Raw genomic sequence first — 17806 nt, 5'->3', positions numbered from 1 at the left:
TAGCACTTGGAAGTGTTTCATTGTACCACCAAACTGCTTTTCGTAATGTGAGTGGAGAAGGGCCCAGGAACACCAGCCTCTTAACACCTCACAGATGATTCATGTTATGGAGGGGCTTTGGCTTTTCAGTTTCAGTTGTTCTGGCAGAACAGGAGTAAGGCATCTTTATCTCTGCATTACAGCCCTGGTTCAGGAGAAATGGTACACAGTGAATGTGCTTGGAGGGTATGGATAAGTGTATCCTCTGTTTGCTTTCCGAACAACCTCTCTCTAGCAAGCTTTCAGCATTATCTGCCAGGTTGAGATTGTGGAAGCAATTCTCAGACAGTGTAGCTACTAGAGAACCCAGTTTCCATTGCCACTGACCAAGCCACACACCATTTTCTGCTGGACCCTCCTATGTAAAGAAGACCCCGTTGTTACCAATCATTTTACTTACATCTGTTGGAAAACACTCCTGGGCTGAATGTTATGGGAGACATGTGACTATCACCAAAAGCAGCAGCAGCCCCATGTCTCCTATTCGTAGATAACTACTAAATTCTTCCCTCACTCCATTTGGTTGGCTGCTGCCTAAATGAGGCTCACCACCTTCCTCCATGCACAGCCTCAGTGCAGAAGAATCCTGTGAACTTGACAAAACCAACCCCTCAGTTGCAACAACCTGTATGATACTGGAATAATACAACAAAGATGTTATACAAACCTTTAGTTTTGCATAGATTTAATAATGGGTGGCATGTTTCTTCAGATGTAACCACATTTTTACTGCTGATTTCTGCAGTTGAACATTTAATTGAGTTATGGTCTATTAGGATAGTTATGCTATATATTTATATGTCAAGAAAATCACTGAATCATGCAGGTAACAAGTTCTAATCCAAGTCTGTTCAGCCAAACTTTCTATCAGCCAGAGGCCCTCAGTGTTTTCCAGCCTGTAGGAACCTTTGGAATTCTGAAACAGGTTAGTGGTTACAACAACAAAATGACTGCCACAGGATGTGGAGTCAGCTATAAAATGTAAGGGAGTGAGATTATATATCACTGTAACTAGTAACTACATTTCAGGCAGAACCTCATATGATGCCTTTTTAAACAGGATGCCTTGTTTAAAAGTATTATCTTGCTTACATGTACCTTATCTTCAGTTATGCAGTGGTGATCCTTGTGGTCTACCTTGCCCACCCATGTTCTAAAAAAAATATTTGGCAGCTGACAGGAAAGATGTCACCGAGCAATAGGGATACCACACTGAGGACCCCTGTATCAGTCTTTTCCCACTTTCTTGACACTTGCAGCATAGAAACGCAACCAAAATTATTTCTCTAAGATTACCAAGTAATACAGTTTCTTCTATTACTACAACTTGAATGTGTAACTGAAGCTCATGGTCCAAAAGAGGACCATGAGCAGTGGCAATGTCTGTCTGAAGTGGTGACTATTACTATGCCTTGTGAGAAGAATTGATGTGTAGTGGCTGATTGGGTAAGCAGAGAAGTCCCTGGTCAGTTCTTGGCACGAGTTCTTTAAGTGGCTTTAAGCAAGCCACTAGGTTCCCCATTACCAATCCAGGAATAATGACATTGAAGCAGTTTATAGGACTGTTGTAAGGATTACTGAGTTGATGCATGATATATGCTGTACACTTGAGAACAGTGAATGTATGGGCAGCAAGGTATTTGTTTCCATTTGCCCATCTACATGCAAGCTATACGCTAATTCCTGCATGGATTTGATTTGTACATAGCCCTGTTATTTTTTAAAGCTCTAAAAGAACTTAGAAGAACTACATATGCCACTGTAGTGGGAAGATACAAGGCACATTTCTCAGTTAACCATAAAATTCTTTGGTTCCTCCTCTATATGTTTCATAGACAGAATGGGATTTAGAGAGGGAGAAAGTGCAAGCCCAAGATAAACATTTCAGTAATCTAATTTTGTAAGTTAATATATTGCAACCAAGTGAGCATAATTGATAAAAGTGAATTTTAGAGGTTCACATTGTTCTGGAAAGAGAATGTATGTTCCTACTGCTGAGGGAGATTAGGAATCTCGTGAGCTGAGGATGACAAGCATATATTCCTAAATTGATTTGCTGGTGTCTTAATACATCTATATTTGGCTAGTCTGATCCCATAAAATCTAGGAAACTAAGCAGGGTCAGTCCTGGTTCGTAATTTGATGGGTGACCACCAAGGAAGTCCAGGGTTGCTATGCAGAGGCAGGCAGTGGCAAACCACCTCTGAAAATCTCTTGCCTACAGAACTCCATAAGGGGTCATCGTAAGTCAGCTGCAGCTTGGCAGTGCTTTGTCGCACATTGAGACAGAGAAGTAGCCTGGCGGTGGTCAGGCTAGTACACTCAGAACATGATAACAGATCTCTAGTTTGCTTGTAACTTGCCAACCAGCTTTTCAAAAAGAAAAAAAAAGATTCCTATTGTGGAGTAGAAGTTGTCCAGTGTTGTCTGGTGGTAGTAAAGGAACTCCATAGTGAATCATAGAACAGAAAATTTGGCCAGAACTCACAGAACCATCTATAAAAGGCTGTGATCAAATCTCTTCAGTTCAGGTCCAGGACAACTAATACAATGAATTGTATTTGGAGAATACGTGTCACAAAAGAGATGGCCATGCATCAGCTGGCAGTTGTCTCTGACCGAGAGAGGTTGACTAAGTGGGTAGGATGGTACTTGCTCTTAAGAGACAGGAGTTTAACAAGTATTCTGTTCTAAGGGAGGCTGTGTGTTGTTAGCCAAGCCTGAAAATGGAGTGCAAACAAAGAAGTGGTTTCTTGCAATGCAGCTCTCTCATATCGTGATTAGAGATGAGTAGCATAAAAACAATAGTGTTTGTTGAAGTGCTTCTTGCAGGAAACTGGATGCCAAATTCATAATAGTTATGGGCACTCAGGGCAAAATGTTCAGCCATCATACCAGTTCTAAGAAGTGGGAGGGAGAAACATTAAAAGAAGCATATCTCTGTTTTTCTGTCTGAATGTTTTTGAGATGGTTTGGACAAATTATTCCTTCCGGGCATGTGGTGCAGCTTTCTTCATTCAGGACCTTTGTGCAGTGAAAGATTTACCTTTAGCTATATTTCGTGTACAGATCACTTAAGAGGGAGCTGCATGGAGAATGTTGTTTAGGAGAATGCCTTTGCATTTTTGTATGAGATTTCTGGAGGCAAACAAGAGTTTGGATTTATGTTTCACCCTCCTCTCCTGTAGGGAATCTCTGTAGGCAGCTTACAAACTCCTTTTCCCTTCTTCTCCCTACAACAGACACCTTGTGAGGTACGTGGGGCTGAGAGAGTTCTGAAGAACTGTGACTAGCCCAAGGTCACCCCAACAGGCTTCGTGCGTAGGAGTAGGGAAATAAATCCAGTTCACCAGATAAGAGTCTGCTGTTGTGACTGGGGGCTCCTGCTGTCCCAGCCATGGTGTTTGGCCACTGTCCACAGGGATCCTTCACTGGACCTCTGATAAGTTCACTCTGGGTAGCACCCCAAGAAACTGGTCTAGCCAGTTGGCTGGCCTTACAGCAGGATGCCACCAACTAGCCATTTTTTTCTCAGTCCTCTGACCCCTGGCATTTGTAGGTTCCTCCCTCCCAGAGCCCCAGACATCTACCACTCAAATCTGGTTCTCCAGATTAGAGTCTATCTTCTATTAACCACTACAGCATGCTGGTGTACTTTTTTTCCCCTAGAGCACATTAATGCTGCTGATAATATAATGATCACATTTGGAGAAATAGCACAAACTATTTGGAGAAATAGCACAAACTCACGTTTACTCAACAAAGCTGTTTAGGACAGTGTATGCAAGAGACCTGGGTCCTACAGTGAATGGGAAATACTGTTTTTTCAAGATTTCACTTACCTTGTCTAGTTGGGGAACATCTGATGGTTGGGAATTTGAAAGATTTTGACAATCCAGTTTCACCAAAAAAAATCTACTTGATATTCTCTAGCGCAATTTAACAGTGACTGGAAATATTCAGAGAGTATGTCAGAGCAGAATTGTACCAAGTTTGTGGAAACATCACAAATGGAGAGGAAGTGTTGCTCGACATCCAATATTTCTTCTCAGAAATAGTCAAGGCTGCGATTGTTATCTGTGGTACCACTCCTTCTGATAGGGAGCTTGACACACCCATGCCTACCAGTATGGCAGCCAAATGTGGCCACTCACAGAAAAAGGCATTTCTGCTTGATCGGCACCCTAGGTATGCAGAACATTATAGAGTCCTATTTAAAAATTAAAAAATCAAAGAAACAAAAATAATGGCCCAGTGAGCATGCTTGTGGTTTTCCAGGAGCCACAGACTGTTGAAGCCACAGACCTTTGTGTTGTTTTTTTTAAAAAGAAAACAGACACAGAAGTTGTTCTTCTCAGAACCTAACACTTTATAATATCCTGAAGGAAGAGATTAGAGCAGAATTAAGTCATGCCATGAGGCATACTTTAATACCCCTTGCTTTGCCAGTCCTGGATTCAATACAATTTTTGAGACTCTGACCACTCTAAATATAAGAGCATCCTGCTAGAGGGATTAATTAGGGTCTGAGGAAAAGAATGTCCTCTGTGCTTAATTAATTACATCCCCAAGCACAAGTGCACTAAGAAATGAAAATGGCCCTGTAGCAAGTCAAGATGAGTGCTGTGCTACAAGCCATTACTTCAGGACCACTCAGCTCAGTGGGGTTGACAGTGAGTACTAACCCACCTAGTCTGTCATCCCCCAAACTGAAAGCAGGGCTGGAGGAGATGGTTGGTGAGCTAACACAAGCAGCCGTGGCTGATGAGGCATCTGGGCTTAGTTGGCTCCTGAGTCTCAGTGTTTAGGGGTGGCACACCTACCCCTTCAGTTACTGCCTCTGATAGAGCAATCAGCCAACTCAGACTATGGCTGGGGAGCCAGGCTGAACACCTTGGGAGCCAGCGCACAACAGCTGAGGAACTGTGACCCAGACCACCACATCACTTGTTGCAGATAGAGAAGCTGAGGAAAGCAACGGAAAGATGGCGAGAGCAGAGGAGGCAGTAGAGGGGTGTCAGAGGTCTCAGATGGAGGTCTCTCATGTCCTAGTGGTCATCTAGGGCAGTGTCTCACTGAGAAGTTTACCTGAATGTTGAATGACCACTCCACCCGTGACTCTTTATGAAAGGGTAGCCCCTCAGTTTATTTTATCCTTGATTGGCCTCTTTACAGAAAGAGAAAGAAATCAGGGTCAGAGTGCATTCTGTGAGATACACATTCCCCATCCCACACACCCCCATTCTCATACACAGAGGGAAAGAAATCACACCCCATCAGATCATTGTACTGTTGAGTTCTAAGTCTGGATGCTTATTGAATCCTGATTTTTATTTATTTATCTTTGTGCTTATTTCGTGCCCATCAGCAAAGTCCCTGGGTAGGGTATAATAGTAAAACATCATAAAACAATCATATAAGCATCATAAAACCCTCCCTGCTTGTGTAAGGTCTTACACTGGTGATCATGAATAGGTGTTTTCCTAAATTGTGTATAAAGAAATGCTATATACAAAGTGGCTTCTAGTCTGAGCCTTTGCTTGAGTCTCAGACCCCAAATTCATAACATTCACTGTTATACAGATGAACTTCTATACAGGTGTCTCCTTCTCTATATAGAAGGGCTATTATGTGTACAAAACCTGTGTGTGTGAGAGAGAATGTGTACTAGTTATCAAGTCACAGCTGACTTTTGGTTACCCCATAGGGTTTTCAGGAAAAAATGTTCAGAGTTTATTTGCCTAACCCTGCCTCTGTGTCGAATGAGAGAATTCTGAGAAAACTGTGACTGGCTGAAGGTCACCTGCCAACTTGGGGGTTAAAGGATGGGAGATCTGGGGGTTAAAAGATGGGAGTTCTGAGTATCATCAGTGTAACACAAGGATACCTCATATCAACCAACATCTATTTTAAAATGTTGCAATAAACAACAGAGATAGGCAAGTCACACAATTTTAGTAGCAGGAGACAAAAAAACCACAACCATGTTAAATTAACTGCTAGCAATTAGCTAATATGATACAGACCAAGGCTGGAGCCCTCAGAAGACTGTGGTAATGACTTAACTAATATTAGGACAGTCACAGCCAAATGTTTTTACGGGTGAAGGAAACTGATTGGAGTCGCCCAAAATATTTCTCTTTTGCACCACACTTTCTCAGCCAAGGTTGGCTGTAAGTTCTGCACTGATTTCTCTTTCAAGCCAACCAGGTCTCTTTTCCCCCCCTAGGAGCATGCAGCTGCCTGGCCAGTCAGCTCTCAGTGTATGGTGATGTCACTGAAAGCAAACAACATTCCTTCAGAGGGAAGTCCCAGCTCTTGTTTCCCAAAATGTGTAAAGCCACAAGATCTCCCATCCCCCAGCAGTTTTCCTGTAGCTTCAAAGGTGGAAGAAAGTGGTCACTGAACCCTTGTGAAACTGCACTCAGTCAATGAGAAAGATAGACTGTAAAGAAAGTAATCCATAGCTAAATATATGCATCTCCTTCTTGGACTATTGTAGTGGCAGTGTGCTGGACAGTAGCAGTGGTTGTGACCCCCTTCCCAGCCCTGATGTCACTTCAGCAAAAGGAGTGGTGATTTTCTACATTCCCTTTTGTCTCAACCTTATAACCTTAATCCAAGTCTGCTAGGAAAGCCAGATTCTCTTGAGCTTATAAGATTGTTGTCTCTTGTCCTGCATATGCTGTTCATTTAAATGAGCATCTCAAGCTGCACTCACTATACCCAACCTGGCTGAGCCCACTTGGCCCTGCAGTATTTGGAAAACTGCCCAAGATCAAAGTAACAGGTCAGGTTTAGCTTTAAACTTGCCAGTTGCTCCCACAGGAGCTACGGCATTGGACCCCACAACTCTCTTCTTCTGATGCAAGCTGCAGAGGAAGGAGTCTTTTCTCCAAAGATTTCTTCTTCTGAAGCAAGACTGTTCACTTAATTAACCTGAGTTCACTTTGCTTCTGTGAGGACTGTGTTTACTGAAATCTAGGGATGGGTGGCACTCTCCCCTCTCCCCCCACCTCTGGGTTTTTTTAAGAAGCACTGTTACTTTCCTCTCAGCATTTCTTAACTATATAATATGAGGTAGTAATCCTAAACCAGGGGTCTGCAACCTGTGGCTCTCCAGATGTTCATGGACTACAAATCCCATCAGCCTCTGTCAGCATGGTCAATTGGCCATGCTGGCAGGGGCTGATGGGATTTGTAGTCCATGAACATCTGGAGAACCGCAGGTTGCAGACCCCTGTAAACTGTATCCACACATCGTGACATATTGTGCTATCAGTTTGTACATATGTGCTGGCAAGTTGCAAATGATGAATGGCAACCCCAGCAAGGCCTTACAGGGCAAGTGAGAAGAAAAGATGGTTTGCCACGGGTCTTCCTCTGCAAAGCTTTCCTTGGCAGTCTCCTTTCCAAACACTGAGCCTGATTCGGTTCTGAGATATGGCAAGATAACGCTATACCATGCTGACTTTCCTCCCTTCTTTGCCCTATAGCAGTTATTCACAACTGGATTTTCATGCATAAACAGGACAATCCGCTTACAAATGTTTTCTATTGTGCAAGGGTAGCACAAAATTTAACGTGTGGCTGCAACCCTAGATGCATTAAGATTTGCTTTAGGTGAAATTTTTGTGGCAACTGCTGTTGGCCAGTGCTACCCTAAACAAGGTTACACCCTTGTTAATCCAATGATCTGGATGGATTTATAAAAATCTAACGCTGTTTAGGATTGCACTGGATATCTGTGCTTGAAAGATTTCTGAAGATATGTGAAAGAGGTTCACTGTAATAACTGGTGATGTAACTGCCACAGCACAGAATTCGAGCCCAGCAGCACCTTAGAGACCAACAAAATTTTCAGGATGTGTAAGCTTTCATGAGTCAAAGCTCACTTCTTCCAAGCTTACAGGAAAATTTTGTTGGTCTCTAAGGTGCTGCTGGGCTTGAATTTTGATCTGCTAACATGGCTACCCACCTGGAACTACTACATAGTAACTCTCATGATGAGTTAAATTATGCCCCTTGTTTTCAGACACAAACCTGGATGTCCATGTGCCGCTTTATGATGCAAATCATATTCAACATCCTCCGGCTCAGCATCCATTTATGTGTGTGTTGAATGCAAAACATTTTATCAGATAATTTTGTTCCATTGACAAATGGATTACTACTGAACACCGTGACTTAGCAGCGACCCATTTGGACTCCTGCCGCTTGCAAGTTCCGTTGAATAGGGAATTGTGACATAAATTTTGGCTTCACTTTTATGTGGAGGATTGATGAGTCTCATTTAATGAATGTTAAACAGCCCATTTGTGTTCAGGTATTAAGTTATTTCTTACATAACTGTCATTTAATACAAATTGAATTCATTTGACCTTTGCCTGTCCCACTTCACTTCTGTCACAGTTTTACTACAGCACCTCATGTAGCTCTTTTCCACTGAGAGGTTAATGCCTCTTGATTATGGCTCAAGGCAAAGACTTACAGAAGCATATGCTGCATGTTGCCTTATCTGCAGTCATGAGAGTGTGATTAATGGCTCTGAGAATTTTAATTTGGTGTGGTTAACCATTACACCTCTCTTTCCAGAGGTTGCGAAGCCCTAACAAATGACTTTTGCACACCTGTGGAGGCCGGAAGTGGCTCTGGGTCTTGAAATAGCCCAGAATGAAATGTTCTAGTCAGCTTCAGGGAGCATTCTGCTCCAAGTAAAACCAGGCTGAGTCCTCCCTGCACAGAATCTTTACAGGACTACACCTGAAAGATCTGCTAGCTATTTTGCAAGCAATGGGGCTGCCGTGCTACAGAAAACATCTTCGCTATCTAGGTGCAGACGTGATCACAACTTAAGCAGGGTTAAATAGATTATTGTTTTTAAACCCATTGAAAATGTAATTTCACATTCTGGCTGTAGCCAATCTGTTACCATGGTTTAGGTAATCCTGCATTGTGCTTTACCATGGGTAAGCAATTAAACCATGGGCTGCTTCCACGTGGGGATTAAAGAGGAATCTCTGTGACCGTTTCCACACGGCCCATTAATGGCGCCCTGGGGACGGGATAAACGCCGTCCCCAGGGAGCCATTCGCACAGGCGGCGCTGCTGCAACGCAGCAGCGCCGACCTGACTCTGCTCCCTCTCCCCCAGGGCGACGTCAAGCCACCCTGAAAAACAACCCTTTAAAGGGTTGTTTTTCCTTCCACAGCGTGTTCCCGGCGGCGCGGTGCGAACAGCACCCCCGGGAACACGCTGTTTCCCTTCCCCGTTCCACTCACCGTGTCCCCGGCGTTGGCCTGCTGGCCGTCGCAGCCCCGCCCACGCTGTCCTCCAACCCCTGGAGGTCGGAGGGCAGTGTGGGAGGGGCTGTGACGGCCAGCAGGCCGACGACGGGGACACGGTATGTGGAACGGGGAAGGGGGAAGAGGCGGCTCCGTGCGGAGCCGCCTGCCGTCTGCCGGCCTCTCTGGAGGCCGCCCGCATGCTTGCATGCAAACGGCCTCCGCCTCCACGCCGGCGGAATTCTTGCCGGCGTGGAGGCGCCCTTACGGCCGTGCAGAAACGGCCTGTGTGAAATCATGCACCACTCAGGGCATTCCTGGAACTCTTCCCTTTAGTCCACAGCAAAATGAAGCCTGTAGAGTAGCATCCATCCAGACACACCAACTGTAGCCACCAAAGGAATGAGGACAAAGTTAAGACCCACTTTCATTCTCGTTCTTTTTAGCAATTTAAAGGAATTTTATTCCATTTCCATGTTAAGTTCAACAGCATTCGGGGGAGGAGGTCCCAGTATGATGGTGGAAGGGAAGAAGGGGGTTTGCGGGCAGCACCCAACAGTGTGGGAGGAGTGGGGTGGACCCAATTTTCACCTGTGCCTAAGCCACTTGCTGCTGTCATTGCAGGGGCACAAATAATTGTTTGCTGTCACTTTCAAAATACACTGTAGCAATTCTTTGAACAATTACAGAATAATTTGAATAATTACAGACAATTCATGCTATCATCCAGCTTCCCGGTAAACACAACAACTTCTTACACAGTATTGTGCTAGTGAAAAGCACAAAAACAATAAAAATTCATATAACCAATTCTTGTTCTTTTTGGAGCCTGTTAGTGTGAAGCGAGTTGTGGCACAATGGGAAGGGGAGAACCAGGCTGGAGGGCTTGATGGGGAGGCAGTGATGCATTTCAGACTGATGTACCCTCATGCTTGTTAGTTTTACAAATTAAGCATGATTTGTTTGGGAAATTGAAAATAGGGCCTCTTTAAGCTTCAAAAGTGATGTAACACCCTGGTCAAGTGAGGTCCATGTATTATTATGCAAACTAGCAAGATTACAGTTACCTTTACTGTACATGAAAGTCTTAGTTACTAAAAATGGTTAGTATTTTAGAGTGGAAAAGGTGAAGTTTGATGTCACTCCTGCTTTCCTGAAATTTGCACGTTTCTCTTGACAGAATTTAGCGGTTAACATGGGGACTTTCCAGTCCCATAAACCACCGTTCTGTGTAACTGTTTACCGTGGGAGGAGCACACAGACATTGCAGTGAATCACGTTAGGCAACCAGGTGCTCCTGATTTGGGGTACACTTGTCCTTAGAATTATCACTTTAATTTGGAGTTCTTCTCTGTAGAGAAGAGATTATGCCTGGCAAAGCTATAGTTTGCAAGCAGGTAATGAAAGCCGACTGACAGCACACATCGTTCAAGGTTAGCCTCTGAATTTTTTTGTCTCTTCCAGTATAGTTGCAGCAAAGGCAGAGGTTTATGTGTCTTCTAGCAGTCATATTGGAGGACCTTACATAAAACATGCCTTAATGAACAAGAGAGGAGACAAAATGCTGTGCATATACTGTCTTGTATAATAGGACTTTATGAAACAGGATTGGGAAAATACACAGCATAATTGGGCACATCCTGTACTTAGTGAATCACCAGCTCCAGTATAATAAACATTGCTCCATTCAGGAGAGTTCATTCCCTGCTCTGTTGCAAGTGTGGGGAACTGCTGATGAGAAGGAATTTATTAGGCGCTCACCTACCAGCACGTATGTGGGCACAAAGCTCTCATTCTTCATGCTTCTCATTCATTGGTTTATTTCAGTGTAAAGATCCAGGCAAGTATCCAATTGAGTGATTTAGGATACAGGCTCCTGTCCAGATGGGTGAGGTCTTTATATGCCTGCTTATAAAAGGCCTAGCAATACACCCATGCCAATTAACAGCTGATGCTGCATACTTGATGTGATAACAGAAAACAAGAATTTCCATAAAGCATGTGGACAGGCTATGCATATATGAAAAATATTATAGTGATTCTTTGTAAATATTACATCTAGCCATGACCTACATTAAGGTTGGGTTCTCTGCCTTACTTTTAGATCTGTAGTTCTCAAACAGGTTTTTCTCCCTGTTCACAGATGAGTCCACTGAAGACGCAAATCAACAAAACAAACCAATATCAGAAAACCTCTGGTTGCTGAATTGCACAAACCATGCCTTAGAATACATCCATGCGTTCAAAAATTTAGACCATCTTTCCTTGACATGTTGTGATCTTGACTTATAAATGATTAATGCACCAGCTAAGTTATGTTTTGCCTACACTACCAACACTTGTTTCTCTTCCTGTTTCTTCTTCATGAGAAACAGAAAGGGGGAGAAAGACAAACAAAAAAAAGCTACATGTTTATAGTCGTAGATTCGTGAGTGAAAAGGATAAAGACTTAACTAACAACTTAAATTTCTCACATCTGGCTAATCCAGCAACAACAAAAAAGGTTGATATTCATCAAGTGCCCCATTTCTCTGTGGCTTTTTGGAGTAGAGAAACTCTTCATGTGCTGAATCTCCTGTTTATATTATTTGCCTTCTTGATTCTTCACTCTTGAATAATGAACATAGCTGTGTTTGTTTATTTGGTAAAATTATGCATTGCCTTTCCAGAGAGTTGTTTGAGGTGGCTTGCACAGTAAAAACAGTACAATAAAATCATAAAAACCATAACATAAAATTATCAATATTCAAACAAGCCAAAATTATGTGAAATAAAAACAATAACCAGAATCATGATAGTTATAAATCAGTCTTCAGGCTAGAAGCAATACATAAAAGCAGCTTTCAAAGATGAACCCCCAAACCTGGGAAAAAACAAACGTTTTGGCCTAGTGCAGGGCTTGCGAAGAGGATATTAACCATAACTGGTAGGCTGGACAGTCAGCAGACCTTCAAGCACCCTGGTCCTAAATTGTTGAAGGCCTTAAAATAAGAACCAGCAATTTTAATTGTGCCTGAAAACACGAGACCTACATTATGGGCATACAGCTGGTGTTCAGTTGAGCCTCGTAACATTATTTTCATCCCTATCCTCTCCTTGCCAGTCTTTGCTAAAAGTTTCAGATTGGGTTGCCACTACTTGCAGCCACTCAGTTCGGCAAGGGATGGGGAATGGGGCCAAAGCAGTGTCTTGATGCACTAGTATCATCACTCACTATGCACTTGGAAGTGATGTCAACATGTCACTGTGGGGCACCAGGGACACTCAAGCTAGCATTAGGGCAAAACTCTATGGCTAAACTGGTACACACAGGAAGGGATGCAGGGAGGCAGGACCTGGCAACACTAGTTGTAGTACTAGTACTGGCCGTGAAGTCTCCATAGCAGGATGATCTTAGAAGTCAAAAAAGTGCTTTTCATTCCTAGCATTCCATGCCTTTTTTTATGCACTTACTGAAAGCCTTGCAACATAGAGGTCAAGGAAAATTTAACTTGTACACTGAGGTAACCTTTTCTAATAAAGACAGATTCCTCAGTCTATATAGATCAGGGGTAGGGAACCTGCGGCTCTCCAGATGTTCAGGAACTACAATTCCCATCAGCCTCTGTCAGCATGGCCAACTAAGACTGTTGCTGCTGCAGAGAATGCAAATGTGAATCACTCCCTGGACTGAAAACCCCCACCCACAATACAATACTATCAACCGCACCTTTGCATAGCAAGTTCCACCCCAACACTTACTGATTGGTTCCCCACCCTGGGACATGGACAATATATACCCCACTAAACATTCCCTTCTCACTGGACACAGTGTGTAACAGACTTCTCTCTGTGATACACCTCTGATGATGCCAGCCACAGATGCTGGCGAAACGTTAGGAGCAAGATTTACCAGACCATGGCCACACAGCCCGGAAAACCCACAACTAGTTATTAGGCTTATCCTTCACACCTTCCTCTGCCACTGCTGTGAAATGGCAGGAAATGGCAACAAGGCATGTGATGTACAATGTGCCATTAAGATAATGACTGGGTGGTATGGACACACTCAATGCTAATATCATTCCCAGCTGATGCTAGAATAGTATCTCTGTGCCAATTGATATTCCATGGTGCAGGACACACTCATCAGGCTCAGATCAAGTACTTACGTTGGACAAAAATCATATTGTGGTGTGGGAGGTGTGGGCCCATGTTCTTACCCCTTTCCTTCCAACAAACTAACTGCATAAGTCTGCACAGCTGTACTCAAAGGCATAAGCAGAATGAGTGGGAAACTGTGCCCTGTGCCCCTGCTGCTGCCGCGGCACACCTCCGCTGCGCCTCCTCCCGCCACACCTCCTCTGTGCCTCCACTGCAGCTCCGCCTGGGGTGTTGCTGCCCCCTCTGCCCCGTTGGTGCTATGCCACTGATCAAAGGGGGACTCATGCAGTCTAAAGTCCCAAATAGCTTGGGGTCCACATGCCTTCTCTCGAACTGTCTTGTTGGCTGACTAACACTATCATTGCAACCCCTGCTAATGGTGCCCTTGTCTGCAGAAGCAACTCAAGTGGCAACTAGGGACAGGGCTTTCTCTGTGGTGAGTCCTTTCTTGTAGAATGTCCTTTTTTGCTGTTGAGGATTTTATTAGGAACAAGATCTATCAGACCACGGCCACACAGCCTGGAAAACCCACCAGAACCAGTTGAATCCGGTCGTGAAAGCCTTCGACAATACATAAGCCTAATAAGTCCTTCAGTGGAATGTCAGTATTGCTTGAAAGTCAGAATGTCTGTGTGTTCTGAATTTTAGCATTGAGTACAGGTTTATGGACCAAGTGAAACAACTGGCATGAACTTTTGCTTGTCCCACAATGGTAATTGAGCACTCTTTCAGGCTTGAATGAGGACTTTTTCTCTTTGTTGTTTCCCCTGAAGCCTTGTCACTCCCTCCCTCACCTTCCTCCCACTCCCTGTAACCCATGAACATGTTCCTGTTCCAGTTCCAGATAACAAGACACCTACTGTTCTGGTCAGCCAGCTCCCTAAATTACTGCATTTTGCTTCATATCAAATTCAGCAGAATTTATCTAAGGGACAACAAAGAATGATGAAAATGCCCAGATGATTTGAAGTTTGGGGAAATAAAAGGATTGACAAAGAATCTATATGCAAGATACATAGGGGAAAATCAGTTAAGTTTTAAAAGATCTAACGAGAATGCAAACATTGTAGTCTGAAATACACTTCCTACGATAAACACATTGGTGCATTTGAAAGACACTAACTTCCTAATGCAAACATCCAAACGTAAAGGGCAGCTGTGACAAAGAAAATGGATTTGCTCATGAATTTTATTAATGTAAATGCAGTGTAATTAATCTCCTTTCCATATGGCAGGTGGTGTTTTCGCTAAGAAGTGAATAATCTGAGCTGTAGGTTGTGGGGAAGGCAGGCTATGGAAGGGATTCAGGTCATCTGGTTGGAGTTCATAAATAGAAACAAGGAACCCTTTGTCTCCTCAATCTCCCAATCCTTGTCAACCTAAAGTCTTTGTTTGTTTGTTTTTATTAATCGGTTACTAAGCTTTTTGTTCAGAAACTCTGTTTGTTGACTGATGGAGCCATGTGGAGAAATTGTATCTGAAATAGGAACTAATTCCTCTGGTACTTCATTGTAGCTGGAAAGCTGTGCACCCAATTTTGAACAATACACCTGCTATATAGTTGTAAAGACTGATATCTAAAGTGCCACTTTTTGAATAGCTCCCTTATTTATGCAGCCTTGTCTGGCTTGCTCGGTTGGCATTCACCAGTGTAAATGCTGAGTGAATCTCTCTGTGTGTGTGTGTGCACGTGTGTCCATGCATGAGCAAATATCTGTTTTGGTGTTCTTCTGTTCTCAGGCAAAAGTTTCTGAAATCCACGTGGAAAGCCCTTTTCTCTCTAAGCCCTCTTAATGCAGTACTTGGCACAGGGCAATAGCAGTATTCCTGCTTGGGTCTTTGATGGATAGATACACATGTTCTGGCCTAGTTCCATGAATGTCTCTATGAGGATAAGATTTGGGAGAAAGCTATCAGTGTCACCCAGCCAAGGGTGTGTGTTCTTGGCTGAAGATTGCTGGAGGTGGAGAAAAGTAGACTGAAACATTTTAAACATCTTTTTCGAGCAGCATATTGTCTGTTTTATTCAATGATGATTAGTACTAAAAGCTAAAGTTCTGTATGTAAAGATTAATTCAGAGACATGGAGCCATGTGGAAAAATGCTATCTGAAAATAAGAACAAATTCCTTAGGTACTGCACTGCAAAAATCTATCTATTGTAATTCAAGCCATGTTATATCCCTACCCAAGTTCAAAGTCTTCAGGATAGATAAGGGTTACTATTTATTAATCAGTTGTTTGATCCCTATTTAAAGGCTCACAACTTTGCAATTAATCAAATAATAGTGGTTTTCCAAGTGGGTTCTTAGGAAGTATAGAATTTCTCAGAAACTTATCATTAGTTCCTCAATATAAAGATCAGTAACAATTTAAAAGCTTCTGAGGATGGCACACAATTCTGTTGACCTTCCTCAACAATGCAGTTTTAGGAAGATGTATGTCCAAGGACCAGTTACCCATTTCAGAATCAGTTGTAATTGTGGGGGAGGGGGGAGAGCATGGGGTAGGGAAGTTAGCAGATAGACCAGAGTGAAGAAGAAAATTATCTGAAAACAGAAAGTTTGAAAAACCTTTGAAGCAGGGCAAAAGAGAGTAGCAGCAAATATCCTAGAAAATACAGAGCTTAACATTTTTATGTAAGTCTCTGAATCACATACGGTATATCCCATGCTCATTTTCCATGTAGGAAGTCAAGCATGCTTCAACTTGAATCATACGGCACAGCTATTGATGGACTTCAGGTTGGGGATATGGGATCCCATGTTGTGATTCTCTTCTCTTCATTAAAACACACACACACACACACACACACACACACACACACACACACACACACACACACACACACACACACACACACACACACACACACACACACTGAAGTAACATGGCAAGGAGGAATATACACTAGAATCAGTTCTAAAATTGACTTCAAAGGGATTTAAGCTTCCGAACTATTCACAGAACTGCAACCTATTTTGGAACTGATAAGCTTTACAGAAATCCAAAGTCACTTTGGTCATAAGAAGAGGAGGAGGAGTTTGGATTTATATCCCCCCTTTCTCTCCTGTAGGAGACTCAAAGGGGCTTACAAACTCCTTTCCCTTCCCCCCTCACAACAAATACCCTGTGAAGTGGGTGGAGCTGAGAGAGCTCTGAAGAGCTGTGACTAGCCCAAGGTCACCCAGCTGGCATGTGTTGGAGTGCACAAGCTAATCTGATTCACCAGATAAGCCTCCACAGCTCAAGTAGCAGAGCGGGGAATCAAACCTGGTTCCCCAGATTAGAGTGCACCTGCTCTTAACCACTACACCACGCTGGCTCTCTTTGTGACTTTGGGCAACTCATTGTTTTTTAGCCTGGCTTCCCTCACAGTGTTGTTGTGAAGATAAACGTTGACGACTGTAAACATCAATATATGCCATAAATAGCTAGGAAAAATTATACTCTTATGGAGATAGAGACAGTTCCAGTTGTAATTCTAGCAGTGAAGCTGTATTAAACCACAAACATGAATACATCTATACCTCCTCCATACAGAATGTTCCTAACAGGATGACTACAAACAAGAGAGGAGTTTGTTGTTGCTGCTGCTGTATGTCCTCGGGGCCAAATTCATAGATGACTTGATGACTTAGGGCTTGCCCTATCTCACAGATAAGCAGACATAATTTACAGCAGTCAGGTCAATCATCCTTTGAGATAGTAAGTAAGTACAGGTCATAGGGAACTGAAGATAAAGACACTATGCATCAGCAGAAATAGTTCAAGGTTTTGGACTTCCCTGTATCCTGCCCTGACCCGACCCAGCAGTCATTTGCAGTTGACTATGCATCTATTAGCATTTGTAAGTGAAAATACTCTTCCAGCAGAGAGTCTAAGTGAATTCTTTGCCTGGTTGGGCCATGATCTCTCCATCACAATATGACCGTATCTCTTCATTGAACATGCGCATTTGCCGTAGTTGAGATATTTGATCAAGCTGCATGTGTGTATGAAAGTACACAGCATGTGTGCATGCATTTTAAATAAAGCAACTGAAACTTTATACATTGCCTGCTCATCTACCACTAATGTTCTACAGTATGAAAACCTAAAAGTGAGAAGAGAAGAATATTCTAACTTGAATGCAAAAACTATTCCCAGATTGTTCCTCTAATAGACTCAGAAGGTTTCTTTCCTTTCCTTTCCTTTTTCATTGTCCAGTTCTGCCTACCAAATTTTAGGCAGATTTAAACCACTATACATTCTCGAATTATAGTATGGGGGGGGGGGTGTGTGACATGATAATAACTTTATGAAAAATCCTGAGTTTTGCTGCAAAAATTATAGTTTTCC

The 17806-nt window shown here is 42.9% G+C and overlaps 1 protein-coding gene across 1 annotated transcript in view; it reads left to right on the top strand.

The window, feature by feature from the left end:
• The window catches only part of FOXO3 (forkhead box O3), a 138907-nt gene that overhangs the window by 68598 nt on the left and 52503 nt on the right, over nt 1-17806 (top strand). The window lies entirely within an intron of this gene.

Source organism: Sphaerodactylus townsendi, linkage group LG01, assembly GCF_021028975.2.
Source record: "Sphaerodactylus townsendi isolate TG3544 linkage group LG01, MPM_Stown_v2.3, whole genome shotgun sequence".
Lineage (NCBI taxonomy): Eukaryota > Metazoa > Chordata > Lepidosauria > Squamata > Sphaerodactylidae > Sphaerodactylus > Sphaerodactylus townsendi.
This window is presented reverse-complemented; position numbering and strand designations above follow the sequence as displayed.